The 15,971-nt window shown below is 40.0% G+C and overlaps 1 long non-coding RNA gene across 1 annotated transcript; it reads left to right on the top strand.

Annotated features, from left to right (window-relative positions):
• The first annotated feature begins 525 nt into the window (after positions 1-525).
• Positions 526-11,506, top strand: LOC128560356 (uncharacterized). Its single transcript, XR_008372938.1, has 3 exons — positions 526-605; positions 7,018-7,158; positions 10,068-11,506. It is a non-coding gene; the product is annotated as an uncharacterized LOC128560356 (long non-coding RNA).
• Positions 11,507-15,971: the final 4,465 nt, after the last annotated feature.

Raw genomic sequence — 15,971 nt, forward strand, 5'->3', positions numbered from 1 at the left:
ACTGGGTGAATCCTACCATCCCCTTCTTAGCCTACCCCAGAGAAGTCTTGCAGTGAACATCACTGTTGACCTTGGTTTATGATATCTTGTGATTCTACTCAATCACTTGATCAGGGAACACTTTATTTCCCGTATCACGTACATTGCCATCCTGGGGCAGAATTTTGAATACACAGTTTGAAACTGCTGTTAAATTGTGTTAAATCGTGAGAAATTTGAGCATCCCCTGCCTTGCCCTGTGACACTGGCTTATGTGCTGTCAACAGCAGCTGGTCTGTCTCCCCAAGTCTTTAAACATTAATGCTAAATTAGGGGCTGGCCTTTGAAATACCCTTGATTGCCATTCTTGTTTGATATATTGGGAACTTTTATTATAATATTATAATAATTATAATATTATTATTGGACCTCCTCTTACTATTCTGTTCAAAATACTTTGGTGATTATCATAATCATCATCATTCATGACATTTATGGGCCATTTACTGCTTTCAGGCACGTTGCTGACCCCTTGAAATGAATTCTCCTATTTAACCTCACACCAGCTCAGTGGGGAGACAAGGTCATTCTCTCCTAATAGATGAGGAAACTGAGGCTCATATCAGGTAAGTAACATGCTGGGGGTCAGGTAGCTTCTAAGTGGCTCATGCAGGAATGGAGTCTCCAAGGATTGTCTGCTATGACCACCACATGCTGTTCATTTCAGCTATCTCGGCTGCAAGGTTTTCAAACATCCACAGAAATTTAGTGGACACATCCAAAGACCTTATGTACTTCCCTTCAACATATTTATAGCACTAATCTATCTAATTACATAACTGGGTTCCCTCTCTCCTCTGTCCCTTTCTCCTTACAAGGATTTATTAAATTTCTACTAGATGTTAAATGCTGAGTGAAGTGCTACAATGAAAATTCAGTGTTAAGACATGGGCCCTTTCCTTAGGAGCTAACAGTCCACTATTGAGTTTCCAACGACTAAACCTCAGTCCATGTTCTTCTAAGAACCCAGGAGGAAGCATTTAAATCAATTGGTGCCAAGGGGAACCTTCCAGAGGAAGTGGCAAGAGAGCTGGCTTTTAAAGAGTAGGTGCCCAATCCCCAGCCAAGAATGGAAAGGACTGACATTTCAAGCAGACAAGAAGGTATGGATGGCTGAGGGGCTTGAAGTTGGGGTGGGCTGGAATGATCCTCGATGGAGAAAGAGGAAGATGGAGGGATAGGAAGATTTGGGCATGAAAGGTGCCAAATGCTAACCTGGGAAATGTTGAATGTGTAGAAAAATGAGATAATTATATGTGCTTATTAAAAAACCACTCTATGACCAGGTGCAATGGCTCATGCTTGTAGCCCCAGCACTTTGGGATGCTGAGAGGATTCCTTCAAAGCAGTTCTAGATGATTTTGAGCAACAAAATGAGACCCTATCTCTACCAAAAAAATTAGCCAGAAATGGTGGAGTTTTTATAGATTGCTTGGGTCCAGGAGGTTGAGGGTATAATGAGCTATGTTGACTCCACTGCTCTCCAGCCTGAGCAACAGAATGAGACCCTGTTGAAAGAAAAGAGAGAGAGAGAGAAAAGAGAAAGGAAAAAAGACAGAGAGAGTAAGGCAGGAAAAGAGGGAAGGAAGGAAGAAAAAAGGGAAAAGACCACTCCAGCAGTGGTGGAGAGGCTGCCTGAGAAGGAGGGATTAGGTACAGAGAATGGAATTAGGAAGTGGAAATCTAGAGGAAAAATGATTTCTGAGGCAATGACTATGAGTGGGCCAGAAAAGACAGATTAGAAAGAAATGTAGGAAGAAAATTTGAGAGTATCTGATTGACTTTAGATGTGAAAGTGAGCAAGGGGTAAAAATGACCACTAGGTATCTGATTGTGGACATCAGAAGAAGGATGGCAGGAGAGCTTTACAGAAGAGACAATGCTGATGATGAGGGGATGGTACGAGGTGCAGAGGAGCCTATGTGTGTCTAATAGTGCCAGTGAGACAATTCATCCCAAGGACCTTCCCTACTATTTGATTTGTCCTCCTAAAACTGTGAGGCACTGATTTCATTTTATTTTATTGATTAATTAATTAATTTATTTATGAGACAGAGTCTCACTATGTCACCCTTGGTAGAGGGCCGTGGCATCACAGCTCACAGCAACCTCAAACTCTTGGGCTTAAGTGATTCTCTTATCTCAGCCTCCCAAGTAGCTGGGACTACAGATGCCCACCACAACGCCTGGCTATTTTTCCATTATAGTTGTCATTGTTTAGCAGGCCCAGACCAGGTATGAACCTGCCAGCCCCAGTGTATGTAGCCGGCCCCCAGCTTGCCACAGGTGTCAAGCCAAGACAATGATTTAAAAAAATAAAAATGTACACTTTCATTTTCTGTTCTCAAATCTTAGCTCAACCTTAAATTTGCCAAAAGTCATTTTAAGATAAATTTCATCCATTTTTAATTAGAAGAGTAACACATCTGTATTTTATATAATGAGGAAAATTGAGAAAAGTGCAAAATATTCATCTGTACTATGATCTTAGAGAGATGTTCCTTCTTTGTCTCTTCCTGACTTTATTTTTCCCTCCTTTCTTTCCCTTTCTTTCATATGTATTAATTTTGTTTATTCATTTATTCATTAATTCATCTATTTATTCAACTGATGTTTACTGAGCATTAACTACACATATCAGGCACCATGAAGCATAGGGAATAGAGCAATGAGCAAAATAGTACTTTAAAGAGCATATTAAATTATGATGGGAGAAATTTTGACAATGAGTGATAAAAATTTCATTGGGAGGATACCAACTATAAGTAAGCAAATAAATGTATAGAGGGTAATGGTATTTGCTAGGGAGAAAAATAAATAAAAATGGGTCAGGGAGCCATAAAATACTAGACAGAGGTTTGCCATTTTATGTAGAGTGATCTGGAAGGACATCTGGTAAATTTAGGTATTCAGTAGAGACATGAAAGGATAATGGAAGGGTGAGTCATGAAGTATATCCAGGGAAACAGTGTCCTGGGCAGACAGAACATCAAATGCTAGGACCCTGAAGTGAGAGAAGGTCTAGCATGTTTAAGGAACAGCTCCACTCACAGCTGGAACAGAATGAGCAAGGGAGAACTGTGGGAGATGAACTCATATGGGTGTCAAGGAGCCCAGTTTGGGAGGCTATTTAAATATTCCTCACAAGAGATGATAGTGGTTTGTACTGGGAAGATAGTGGTGGAGGACTTGAGAAGTAGTTGGGTCAAGGTCCATTTCAAGAGCCGACTAGGGGGATGAAAGATGGGAGGCAGGAGTAAAAGGTAATGTCAAGGATTTTGACCTGGAAGAATGGCGCTTTTGTTCACTGAAATTGATATTTTTTATTAATAATACCTGCACATATTTTTAGATAATTGAAACACTCTTATATCCTTCTTCTTCTCTGCCCGCTTTTCCCTAAAGCATAAAATTAAAGGAATCCAAACAGAAGACATATTTCTTATTCACCCTTTTACTTTTTCTAACCTTATCCTCCCTTTTTTCCTTTCTCATGTCAGAAAAATAACATAGACATGAATTAAGCCATGCAGTCTGTATTTTGCTTGTGAGGGGAGTAGGCTAAAGGCTGCACTTTATTTGAACTTCGTGGCCAGTGGCCAAGGGAAATAAACTTTAATTAATGCTAATTTTTCTAACCCCTTTCTTTGCCTTTTCAGCAAAATAAAACTACCTTTGGGAGAACCAGTAAAAAAAGTTAAAACAGACACCACGGTACTAAATCTGGCCACTGAGATAGCAAAAATATTTTCCTACATGGTTGTGTTTGGTTATAAAATGAAATATTTTGTTTGCTCCTTCTTCTCCCTACCTCTACCTTTTTTTTAGTTTGAACACGTCATATGATTTTTATTAGTCTTTATTTCCTTAGAAAATTCAGACAGCCTTTGATCTTGTTTGCACTCAGCTGTGATATGAGCGCTTGAGTAGCCATTGATACAGCTGCTAAATTTCATGGTGCAGAAAGAGCTGGCAGGTGAGGAACCTGCTAGGTTAGATTGTTAGACCAGCTACTTGGAGACTAGACATTAGAAAGTAATCTTCACCCATTTCTATTGGTAATGGTTTTTGTTAATTAAGCTTAGAACAAAAGTGTTCCCTCATTGACCCCCTTGTGAAGGACACTAGCCACTGTGGTTTTGGGGGGGTGCTTTCTTGCCTTTGGTCTATATACGGAACACTTTTCAGGTTATGTTTATAAAATGGTTGAGGTGTAGATTCGAAGCAAAGAATTCTCTAGGAGCTACAGCATGTCCATGAGAAAACGCTGTAACATAAAGAATGTTATGACTCCATAATCATTTGTGAGACTCTAATCTTGTTTCATCGCCTCCCCATCTCCCCATTCCTAGATCAAAAACACAACAAACAAAACAAGCAAATAAAAAGGAACAAAATCCTTCACTCACTCCCACCCCTCTCACCTCCATCCTCATAAAAATGAAGAACCAGAGGCTGAGTGTGTGGAGGGGCTCACCCAGGGCTGCCCAGCAAATGAACAGCAGGGATTAGGGCTTGGCTTCTGAGGTTGCTGCACAGACCCTGATAGCTATTGTGAAGACTCGGTCACATTTGTTATTTAGTTGCTCTTTGGCCATTTCCTTGGATGAGGTCATGAATTTGAGTGATGTATCTCAACTAGACCTTTGCAGTAGCCTCCAAAGTATGATCTCTTTACAACGCCATTTTCCTCCTCCAGTTTCCACTGGGAAGATTTGGGGTGGGGGTGAGAGCTATGGGAGGTTGCAGAAAAGGAGTAGAAGCTCAGACCATCTCAGAGGTGGGAGTTGGGGCAGTGACCAAGGATGTCATGTAGGGGTGCCTTCTATCAAAAGGCTTACTTACTTATGAAGGCCTCAGTCCTGCAATGGTGGAAAATACTCAGGTCATCTCAGTTCAAGTTACATCAGTCTCTTTTGTGTAAAATAGCCTCCTTGAGAGGAGGTAATTATTTCCTCCTCTCAAGAGATTTATCCACCTCCCTGTTCACACAGAGGCATCTTGGTCAGTTATAAGGGAAGCTGTGTGTTAATCTGCATCGTATGTTCTCCTGGTCTGTTTGCTGCATCTGTCACTGAACGGCTGAGGCTGGTGTATCAACCTGTGATCAGATGCTCATGGCATGAGGGTTCCTCTCCACCCTACCCATCCCAAGGGCTGCTAGTTGTTGCCACAGAGAAGCTAGCTGGTGGAGTCTGCTGTGGAGCCTGTTCTACACACCTCCTATCTGTGGGTGACCCTCTTCCCAAGAGAGCTTGACAGCCAGCATCATCAGCCAGCATTGATGTTCCCACTGGGGAACATCCCATAAATACCATGCCAGTGATGTAGTAAACATTGGCCCAATCTTAGGCGCCTCCTTCAGAAATGTCTGTTTCCATTTAAGTGAGGGAGTAGAGAAAACACTAATCTGATTTTCTACCCTTCTTTTCTCAGTGGCTTCCCCTCCCCAAACCCTACAGCACAATGAGCTCTCCCATTGTCCTTACCTGACAGGAACTGTCCTTGCATCATCAAACTAACCTGATCAGATCCCACCAGCTTGGCTTTTGATATGTAAAAGTCCAGCTTTGGGAGTTAGGGAAAAATTCTTTTTTTTTTTTAATTAAATCATAACTGTATACATTACTGCATTTATGAGGTACAATGTGCTGATTTTATATACAATTTGGAATGCTTACATCAAACTGGTTAATGTAGCCTTCACCTCACTTACTTAATTGTTGTGTTAAGACATTTATATTCTACTCATAATAGACTTGACATGTACCCTTGCAATATGTGCCACAGGTGAGGTCCCATGGATTACCTTCCCTCCACCCAGCCTCCCCCCTCCCCTCCCCTCCTTTTTCCTCCTTCATTCTGGGCTATAGTTTTGTTTTATCACTCGTATGAAAGTGTGGGTGGTTATATATTGGTTTCATAATAGTACTGAGTACATTGGATACTTTTTATTCCATTCTTGAGATACTTACTAAGAAGAATATGTTCCAGCTCCATCCATGCAAACATAAAAACGTAAAGTCTCCATCTTTTTATGGCTGCATAATATTCCATGGTATACATATACCAGTTTGTTAATCCATTCATGAAAAAATTCTTTACTCTTTCTAAGACAAAGTCTGGGTCCTATGAAAACAAAACATGAATCTAGTAACTTTTATTTATTTTTTTGCCTATGCTCAGCATCAGAGTCTCCTTCCCCCTTCTTGAAGTTTCCACCATTGAGTTGGTGAGAGGTGAGAGATCAGATGTTCCATTTTCTCTTGTAGAACCCTGGCCAGCAGGATGTGGACAGAGGCAAAGCTCCTATCTAACTCAGGTGCTTAGCTGTCTTCTGGATCCTGGTTCGTTGGTCTGCCTCTGGGTATTATTAGCTCTCTGATATCCTCCCTATAAATTGATTTTCCTCTTAGAAAATCAGGTTCTGCTGTCTGCAACCAAGAACCATGCCATTTAAACACACACCAAGCAATTATCATGTAAACTGAAACAGATTGTCATGTAAGTCAAAAATGCTTTTTAAAATTCCAAGTTGAACAATAACTTGCCAGTTCTTTAATGCTTCTATGTTTTCCACGAGGTAATTGATTCTTTTGTTTTAATTAGGGCAGAACGTGGTTGTGAGGCAACTAGAAATTAGGAATTCTCAAAAGCTATAAACATTGGCTTGGTATCTCAGAAATATTATTTTCACTACACATTATGGGAAGTTTTGAGGATGGCCTAGATTAGCATTGTTTATTCATGAACATAAGACCACACACTACTATAGCTTGAGCTAGAATAAAAATTGTCACTCAGAAATACCAACAAGTTTCTCTACTAAAAACTGTTGTGTTTCAATTTCTTTGTTCATCACAAATGTCATGTGTTGTAGAATCTAAGAAAAGCAAAGTGACTGTTTTACTTATCTATTACTGTATAACAAATTACCCTTAAATTTAGTGGTTTTAACATGCAATGTATATTTTTTAGACACATAGTTTCTATTGGCCAGGATTTGGTAGCAGATAAGCCTTTGGCTTGGAGTCTCTCATGACTGCTGTCAGTTGAGAGGTCAGCTGGGACTACAGTCATCTGAGGATCTGCTTCCACTGTGGCTTATTAACATCATGGGTAAGTTGGTGCTGGGTGTTGGAAGGAGATCTTAGTTCCTACACAGGCATGCATATCCTTACAAGATGGCAAGTGGCTTCCTTCAGTGTCAGCGACCCAACAGATCAAACAGAAAATTGAAATACCTTTTATTAACTAGACAAGAAGACATATCTTCTGCTATATTTTCTCAGTCACACAAAACCTGATTCATTGTGGGAGGAGCCTATACCAGAATGAATACAAGAAGGCAAGGATCATTGAGGGCTATTGGAGGATGGTTTTCATAGCAAATGAGGTATGAGCACTGTAAGATGATAGGAACAGATAAATCAGCAGAAAATTTATAGCAATTCCCCACCATCATCACAGTCAATGATCTGTCATGGAAGTTGCTATAATATACATTATTGTGGAAAAGCCTTAAGATCAGGAGAAACTCAAATGTTTCTCACATGGAGATACTCTTAGTCATAGTCACTTCACCTTAGTCTTGAGATTATGTAACTCTTCTCCCATTTTGCCATGTGAGATGGTTTGAATGTTTGCCTCCTCTGAAATTCATTTTGAAACTTAATCCCCAACGTAACAGTCTTAGGATGTGGAGCCTTTAAGAGGTAATTGCATCACGAGGGTTCTTCTCTCATATATAGGCAAATTCAGTCATTGATTGACAGGTTAATGGGTTATCACAGAAGCTGGTTAGTTACCACAAGAGTGGGTCTGTCATAAAAGCCAGTTTTGCTGTGTCTTGTGTGCCCCTCTCACTATATAAAGCCTTCTACTATGTTATGATACAGCATAAGGCCCTACCAGGAGCTAACCAGGTGTGGATGCCTGATTTTGAACTTCCCAGCCTCCAGAACTATAAGGAATAGTAAATTTCCCAGTCTCAGGTATTCTTATATATAGCAACAGAAAATGGGATAAGACACCATGTCAGACATAAATATTTAGAAATCCATTCTTGGCAAGCACCTGAAGGATAATGTGTCTTCCTTGTTACTTAGTATTACTAACCAAGTCAAAGCATCATCTAAATAACAACTTGTAATTTCTCTTTATTTAATACATTTTTTGATTGTGAATACATGGAAGAAGGAAAAGAGTATCCAGGAAGAGCCACATGGCCCTTCCAAAGCTTTATTTTAGATAAAGTTTTTGGCCGGGGCTGGGTTCGAACCTGCCAGTTCGAACCAGTAGGCCAGTGCCCTACTGCATTGAGCCACAGGTGCCCAGTCCCTCTCATTCTTATGAGCAAAAATTATTCAGTGTGGTACATGTTCAGAAAATCTTACCAAAGAATCTTAGCAAACACATGTGCCAACACCATTCTCTCATGGAGGCAGAATCTAATGCTCTGAGAAATGAGGATATTTTTCCTTATTAAACATCTTATGTTTAATCTAATAAGTCAAGTGGAATACAAATTCTTGCTTCCTGGTCCATTGTGTCTTCTATTATTCCAAGACATTTCTAAATTTTTGTTTCAGAAGTTTACTAAAATATTCTTCCTGCATCACAACTTTTCTGATATAGGTCATTTTCTTTTTTGTAGAAAATAACACTTAAGGCTTTTGGAATCGTAGTCTATTTTTAGAATTCAATACAAGTTAATCTGTTTGTTTTTAGAAATAGGCACATGCTATTTGGTGTACAAATTCAGAAAGTTGTGGACATCTCCTAGGGGAATGTGGCAGTCAGGTCAAAAAACTCTGTTCAAAATTTATTTATAAATGGCTCTTTAAATATTAATGTCTTCCGCACTTCCCCAATTATACTGTAAAAATATTCTTTATGGGTTTTGTTCCCCAGCATTTAAAAATATTCTGATTGAGATTATGTCTCTGACTCTGGAATCTGCATAATCTCTTAGCTTCTCAACTTGCAATAGTTTTTCCTTAAGCCTTGAAAAGTTTTTTTAATGCATCTTTGAACAGTTCTAATTTCAAGTCTATCCTTATCTAGGGAGACTGCCTATACTTTATTTAAATAAGAATATTTTTGTTTTATAGACTGTTGAATATTTGAAAGACCATAAGATTAGATCCATCACCTCTAGACTTTGCCCCACTGTGCATTATTTCATCACCATGTGACAATTCCAATCAGAATTCAAAGCCTACACTGACAGGCAGAGTCTGTGGGGCCAAGTTTAAGTTTATCACTTTGCCATTCAGATAAAATCTTCTTTGGGTTGTTTTTCTAGGTCATTCTGCCATTCAACCTAGATAACTATGTTATCTTTTCCTCCCTCCTTAAATTCCAATACCTCTTCTCTCATCTTCATTTCATCCACAAATAAAATCAAAGAAAATGAAGAGAACATTCATAGGCCTTTCCATCATATCTTTCCCTACCTATGTGGGAACCACACGCCCTCTGGTCAGGGTAAGTGAACTTCATGGTAGATCCCTTCACTTGTGCAGTAGATATTACCTATTCTCTTCTATTCAAAGGTAATGTTTAGCAATTGTCTCCTCTTTCTACTCAAGCACCAGCACTTCTCTCTGTCCTGGATTATTGCCCATTACCACACAACCTACTGTAATCTCTCCAATTGTAAAACAAAACAGATCCCCTTCTTGATCTCACATCACTCTATGAGATGGCCAGACTTATCTACTCCAATTATAGCAGAACATCTTGAAAGAGTAGTCCATTCTCTTCTGAATTCACTTCAATCAGGGTTTCACTCTGCCACTCAGTGGAAATTGCTTTGGTCAAGGTCACTGATGAATACATGTTGGTTACAATGACTACTTGCCTGGCTGATTTCAAGTGTCCCACTGATACCTACTCCTGAATTGCACATTTGAAAACCTAATCACAAATGGAAGGAAAGGAATTCTACCCAATAACTTCTTAACCTAGCATATCTGGTCCAATTTTGTTATTTTTAACATTTGGAATTTAATTTTCTTTTAAAGTTCAGGTTAAGGAGGAAGAAGAGGCAAGAGCAACCCCTGGACCAACTAAAGCCTGAGTTTTGCTGCATCCCCACGATCAGCGCCTACATCCCACCACCACTGCCACCATGCCCAAGAGAAAGGCTGAGGGGGATGCTAAGGGAGATAAAGTGAAGGCAAAGGATGAACCCCAGAGAAAGATCTGCAAGGTTATCTGCTAAACCTGCTCGTCCAAAGCCAGAGCCCAAGACTAAAAAGGCCCCTGCAAGGAAGGGAGAGAAGGTCCCCAAAGGGAAAAAGGGAAAAGCTGACACTGGCAAGGAGGGAATAACCCTGCATAAAATGGAGATGCCAACACAGACCGGGCACAGAAAGCTGCAGGTGCTGGAGACGCCAAGTGAAGTGTGTGCATTTTTGTGATAACTGCGGACTTCTGGTGACTGTACAGTTTGAAATACTATTTTTTTTTATCAAGTTTTATAAAAATGCAGAATTTTGTTTTACTTTTTTTTTTGAAACAGAGCCTCAAGCTGTCACCCTGGGGATAGTGCTGTGGCAACACAGCTCACAGCAACCTCTAACTCCTGGGCTCAAGCAATTCTCTTGCCTCAGCCTCCCAAGTAGCTGGGACTGCAGGCACCCGCCACAATGCCTGGCTATTTTTTTTTTTTTTTTTGGTTGTAGTTATCATTGTTGTTTGGCAGGCCTGGGCTGGATTTGAACCCACCGTCTCTGGTATTTGTGGCTGGCACCTTAGCCACTTGAGCTATAGGCGCTGAACCTTTACTTTTTTTTTTTTTTTTTTAAGCTATGTTGTTAGCATACAGAACACTTCATTGTTTGGGGGGGAAGGGGCATATGTCACAAACAGAATGTCTCCAAAGCTAGATTGATATGAAGGAAAATGTCTTTTTCCTCTAGTTTTGAGCGACTTCCTCTTGGCTGCCAAGAGGAGGGATTCCCTGATGTTGACACACAGCCACCTTGGCACAAATGCTTTGTGGTATGAAAAAACTAATTTGTTTTTATGTCCTATTCGCTCTCTGCCTTCTGCCTAATCTTAACTCCCTTAAATCCAGTCACCTCTTGGGATCTGACCTCCAATAATTGTATGTCAAGAAATCTGGACTTTTCCAATAACACCACTGAGATGGCAGCCCTCAAAAGAGCAGTGGTTCCATTTACAGATTGCTGGATCTTCAGATAAATTCTGCCATTTTCATTTCATTTCCTGAAAGTCAGGGTTGGCTTGTGAAAAGTTGTTAAACAACATGCTAAATGTGAAATATCAACCCTTCTCTGAACTTCTCTGTTCAAAGCATCAAATGAAGATTTCACTGGGTTTTATAGTGGCTTTCTGATTTTTAGTAGACCATTGAAGAAGGGAGTTTGAATGTTGTTGTGTACTGTTAATGATTATCTTTCTGTGTCCTGCCTGAAATATAATGATTATTTATGAAAAGTATCTTTAATAAAGCTGGATACACTTTGGCTTGGAAAAAAAATAAAGTTCAGATTAATATAAGGGTAAATATGACTAGGTACATAACATAGCAAGGGTACATTGTTTGTGTTTGTTAGGTAAAGTCCAAGTTGTAGTTGAGCCTTTCTCCTGTTTTATACCATATAATTTTATGAGACAATTGAGCCAATATAATTAAAAATAGAAACTTGTCTAGGTCTATACACACAATAGGGGGCATTGGCAGTTATCCAGTAAATTTGGACTGTTCAGGCAAGGAAGTGTAATAATTGAGACATCTTGCTCCTTCCTCACTCCATCATTGGGGAGATGATGATTCTCATTGTGAGATCAATCTTCCCCGTCTTTTTTTGCCTCAGTTGGTGCTCTTCAATCATGAAGGATGTGGGCGCCTATGGCTCAGTAGGGCACCGGCCCCATATACTGAGGGTGACGGGTTAGAACCCAGCCACAGCCAAACAGCAACAAAAAAATAGCCAGGTGTTGTGGCGGGTGTCTGTAGTCCCAGCTACTCAGGAGGCTGAGGCAAGAGAATTGCCTAAGCCCAGGTTGCTGTGAGCTGTGATGCCACAGCACTCTACTGAGGGTGACAAAGTGAGACTCTTTCTCTAAAAAAAAAAAAAACAAAATCATGAAGGATGTGAGTGATTGTCTTAGTATTTGCTTTCCCTTTTCCTGGGGAGAAGGATCCATGCTATCACTGCTGAAGGTCTAGAATGTCACATTTTTTACTTTAAAGGAAACATGTAGCATGAGAGTGGGGTTGTAGGAACTAGGCAAGCAGCACCCTGGCTTAACAGATTGCAATAGAAATAGTCTGTCTCCACAGGCTGGAAGGAAAAGATTGTGCTCCAGACTCTGAAAGGAGGCTCTGGATGGGCAAGATAGTGATCTTGTGGCTCTGAGTAGTGGGGGAAGCCATTCCTAATATATCTATATTAGAAGGAACTGCTTTAAAAGTGACTCACGATTTATTGCACTGGGATATGTACATCTTCCTTGCAAACTATGAGGAAGAGTAAGGGATCTCCATCTATCTTTCAGAAACAAACTATTTCTTCTTTGTCTCCTCATAGGCCTTTCTCCATTCTTTTTCCAGAATGAAAGGTTCATTTATTTCCCTAGAGAAGGTCTGAATAAGGACAAGATATAATTTAAATGCAGTCAGGCTTAAGATAAATCAGTCATAAGGAAGCAATTATTTTATATTAAATCTGTGTCCTTTCTAAAAAGGAATTTGTATTTATCAATTAACTCATTTCCACCATTTAATTTTTCTAAATGAGATCAGGAACTTAAAAAATATTCATTGTGGCTTTTTTTATTTGTAGAAAGATTTAGATAGCTTGGAGGCTCCTATTATATCATAGTAATTGTATTCATCAATATTTACAAATAATATTGAGAAATACTGTAGATCTTATTATTTTGCTTTAAGTATTCAAAAGTGCATGCAACATTTTCGTCATGCATTCCAGATTATTAGATTATTAACAGGAATGTCTAGCTGGCAACTGATCACAGTAAATATCAAATGTCTTTTATAATCAGAATTGTGTTTGAATTTAGGGCCTACTATTGTATGATCTGGGGCTTACTATTTAATCTTGTTAAGTTTCAACTTCCTCCACCAGAAAATGGGGATACAAATGGCATCCGACTATGGTAAGTGTCTACCATTTTAGCCTGTCTGCCATGCATATCCATTTCATATGAGCAGGACCTTTCCCTTTCTCTCAGGAACAACTCCCTACCTTATTCTCAGCTCATAATGTCCTAGTGTGACTCACCTGCCTGCACTGAATCCGCTGATCTTGGACTTCCCAGCCTTCAGAACTATGAGCAATAAATTTATGTTGCTTATAAATTACCCAGTCTAACATATTTTGTTGTAGCAGACTGGGCAGACTAAGACACTTGGCCACAATGATAGTTGGTGTGTATGTGTTCTACGTGAAACCAATGACTTCTGCTAATGCTACCAGAAATACTAATGCTGTCCTGGAGGATGACTGAACTAAACTGATACAATGTAAGACTGGCCCTGCTGGTGGCTATTTTTGCCATCCCATTAATGATCCTTCTTGAGAATGAAACCAACATAGAGAAAGGCAAAGTCAAAACATGGAGAAAGACAGTGTCCTAGAAATATCACTTGAGCTGCTATCTCCAGATATACTCAAAGCACAGAGCAGCCTTGAATTCTTAATAGCATAAACAAACAGCAAAACATTTTGGCTGTTTTCAAAAGCCAAAAAAATCCTGAATTCTATAGACATTGATATACCTAGAGGTGGGGACTTGCAGGGGAAAAAGTCTAAAAAGTGGAATTGGTTAAGTCAGGGCAAGGGATGGAGATTCTTCTGGCTAAAAAGTTGGTGGCCCCTGTAATGTGGTTACCCTACAAAGTTTACTATTATTAGCATTGGTAGCTGACCCAATACTCGCCAGTCTCTGTCTCATTGCCTACTTAGTTTCACCCTTGAGAACTGTTGTATGATTTAGTGCCTCCACCCTGATGACCTTTTTAATAATCAAGAGACCACCCATGTGTTTGAGTCATGTGACTAATACTTCTTCAATCTGTAAACCCACGCCCTAAAAATCTTAATAAAAACCTCCTGAGATTTCAAATCGGTGGGGCATTGTCCTCCCTCTACAGACTGATACAGTGTCAGTCTCTCAGGGTCTCAGCAGAGTTTTTCACAGAAGCTGTGTGTGTGAATTTCTAGGCTCGGTTTCTCCTTCCATTTCCGACCCTGCTTGGTGAAGGAAGTGCCCTCTTGGGGAATTCTTAGTCCTTGGTGTTGGGCTGCCTCTCATGCCAACAAGCTCCATCAGTGACCTCATTCCCTAAAGGCTGGCCTCATGTCTGGTTTGGGTGTGCAGTGCTGGCCCGGAATCATCTTTTCTCCTTTCTAATATTTCCATTTGAATTCAGGTTTCATCTTAGCTCTCAGAGGAGTCTTTCATGCTTTCCTATAAAAACAGTCAAATAATCATTTCCACAGCCTTGATGAGTTTAAAGGCGAAGAGTCTGCAAGTTGCCCTGGCCTGAGTGGACAGTTCTCTCAGCACGGGGGCATAGCCGTCTGTGTCCTCCTGACTGAACCACTCTGTGCAAACTGTGGCAGCAAATCAAAAGCTAACCGTCCAGCAGTCCTAGTGCTCCCAACCGCAGTGTCCCCACCGGCTGCTGAAGAACACACCACTTCTGTTTGGGTTGGCTTTCTCCAGCCTTGTGGGGGTGGAAATCCATCTCATACCTAGTTATTTGAGGCCACCAGGGGACCTGCCATGGAGGTTAGGAACCATCACCAGGGAGGCTTACTCAATCAGAAACCCAAGCCTGCCTCATCCCTCACATCTGCAAAGCTCTTAATATTTTTACATGATGTTTGCATATATGCTAGAAACTTTCTTACCCTGCCTCCATTAAATCAGCTTGCAAGTCAGCTGACCCTCCCCAACCCCTCTGTAAAACGTGGTAGCTGAGAACTATACCTCAAATTGAACACTTCATAAAAAGTTACTTTCTAGTAATGTCTTCCAAAGCGCGTGATGAGAACTATGAATGGGTCATGAAAATTTAGAAGATATGTATCCTAGGTTGGGAGCACTAGGACTGCTGGAGGGTTAGCTTTTGATTTGCCGCCACAGTTTGCACAGAATAAAAAAAGAAAAAAACATCAAAGGCCAGGCACAGTGGCTCAGGCCTGTAATCCCAGCACTTTGGGAGGCCTAGGTACGAGAATAATCCCTCGAGACCAGGAGTTTGAGACCAGCCTGTGCAACGTAGCAAGACCCTATCTCTATAAAAAATGTAAAACATTAAAGAAGAAAGTGAAATAAAAGGAAAAATATCAACATGCATCACATATCATAAGGGTGAACTATGTTTTCTAGAACTTTGGTTTAAGGGGAATGTGTGTGTTTGTGTGTATGAGTGTTTGCACGCATATATTGGGCTGCAGTAAGAAATGCCTTCCTATGGATCTGTAGTGACATCGTTTAAAAGATACTGCTCTAATATGCCCAGGTGCCTCTGTTCCTACCAGTCACGCAGCGTACTTGCCAAGAGTCAGTTGTAGTTATTCCTAGGCTTGTTTTTTAGCAGTTGTACTGGTTTAATTTATATTAAATTATAACAATTGAATTTAATGAATTTAAGACTGATGAGCTACACTTAGTAAATTTCACATGTCTGGGAAGTTCTTAAGAAAATGCCACAAAAGCTATGTTTGTCAATTTGATTAAAATATTTAAAATTGTACATAAAACCAGTACATTGTACCCCATGATTGCATTAATGTACACAGCTATGATTTGGAAAAAAAAGACTGATGAGCTACGGATGTATGGATGTGAAGAGGCAGTGAATCATTTCTATAAAAATAAAGTGGAATAATTTGGAAATATTTGATAAAATGAGTTACTTTAAA

This window comes from Nycticebus coucang, chromosome 11 (genome assembly GCF_027406575.1).
Source record: "Nycticebus coucang isolate mNycCou1 chromosome 11, mNycCou1.pri, whole genome shotgun sequence".
Classification (NCBI taxonomy): Eukaryota; Metazoa; Chordata; class Mammalia; order Primates; family Lorisidae; genus Nycticebus; species Nycticebus coucang.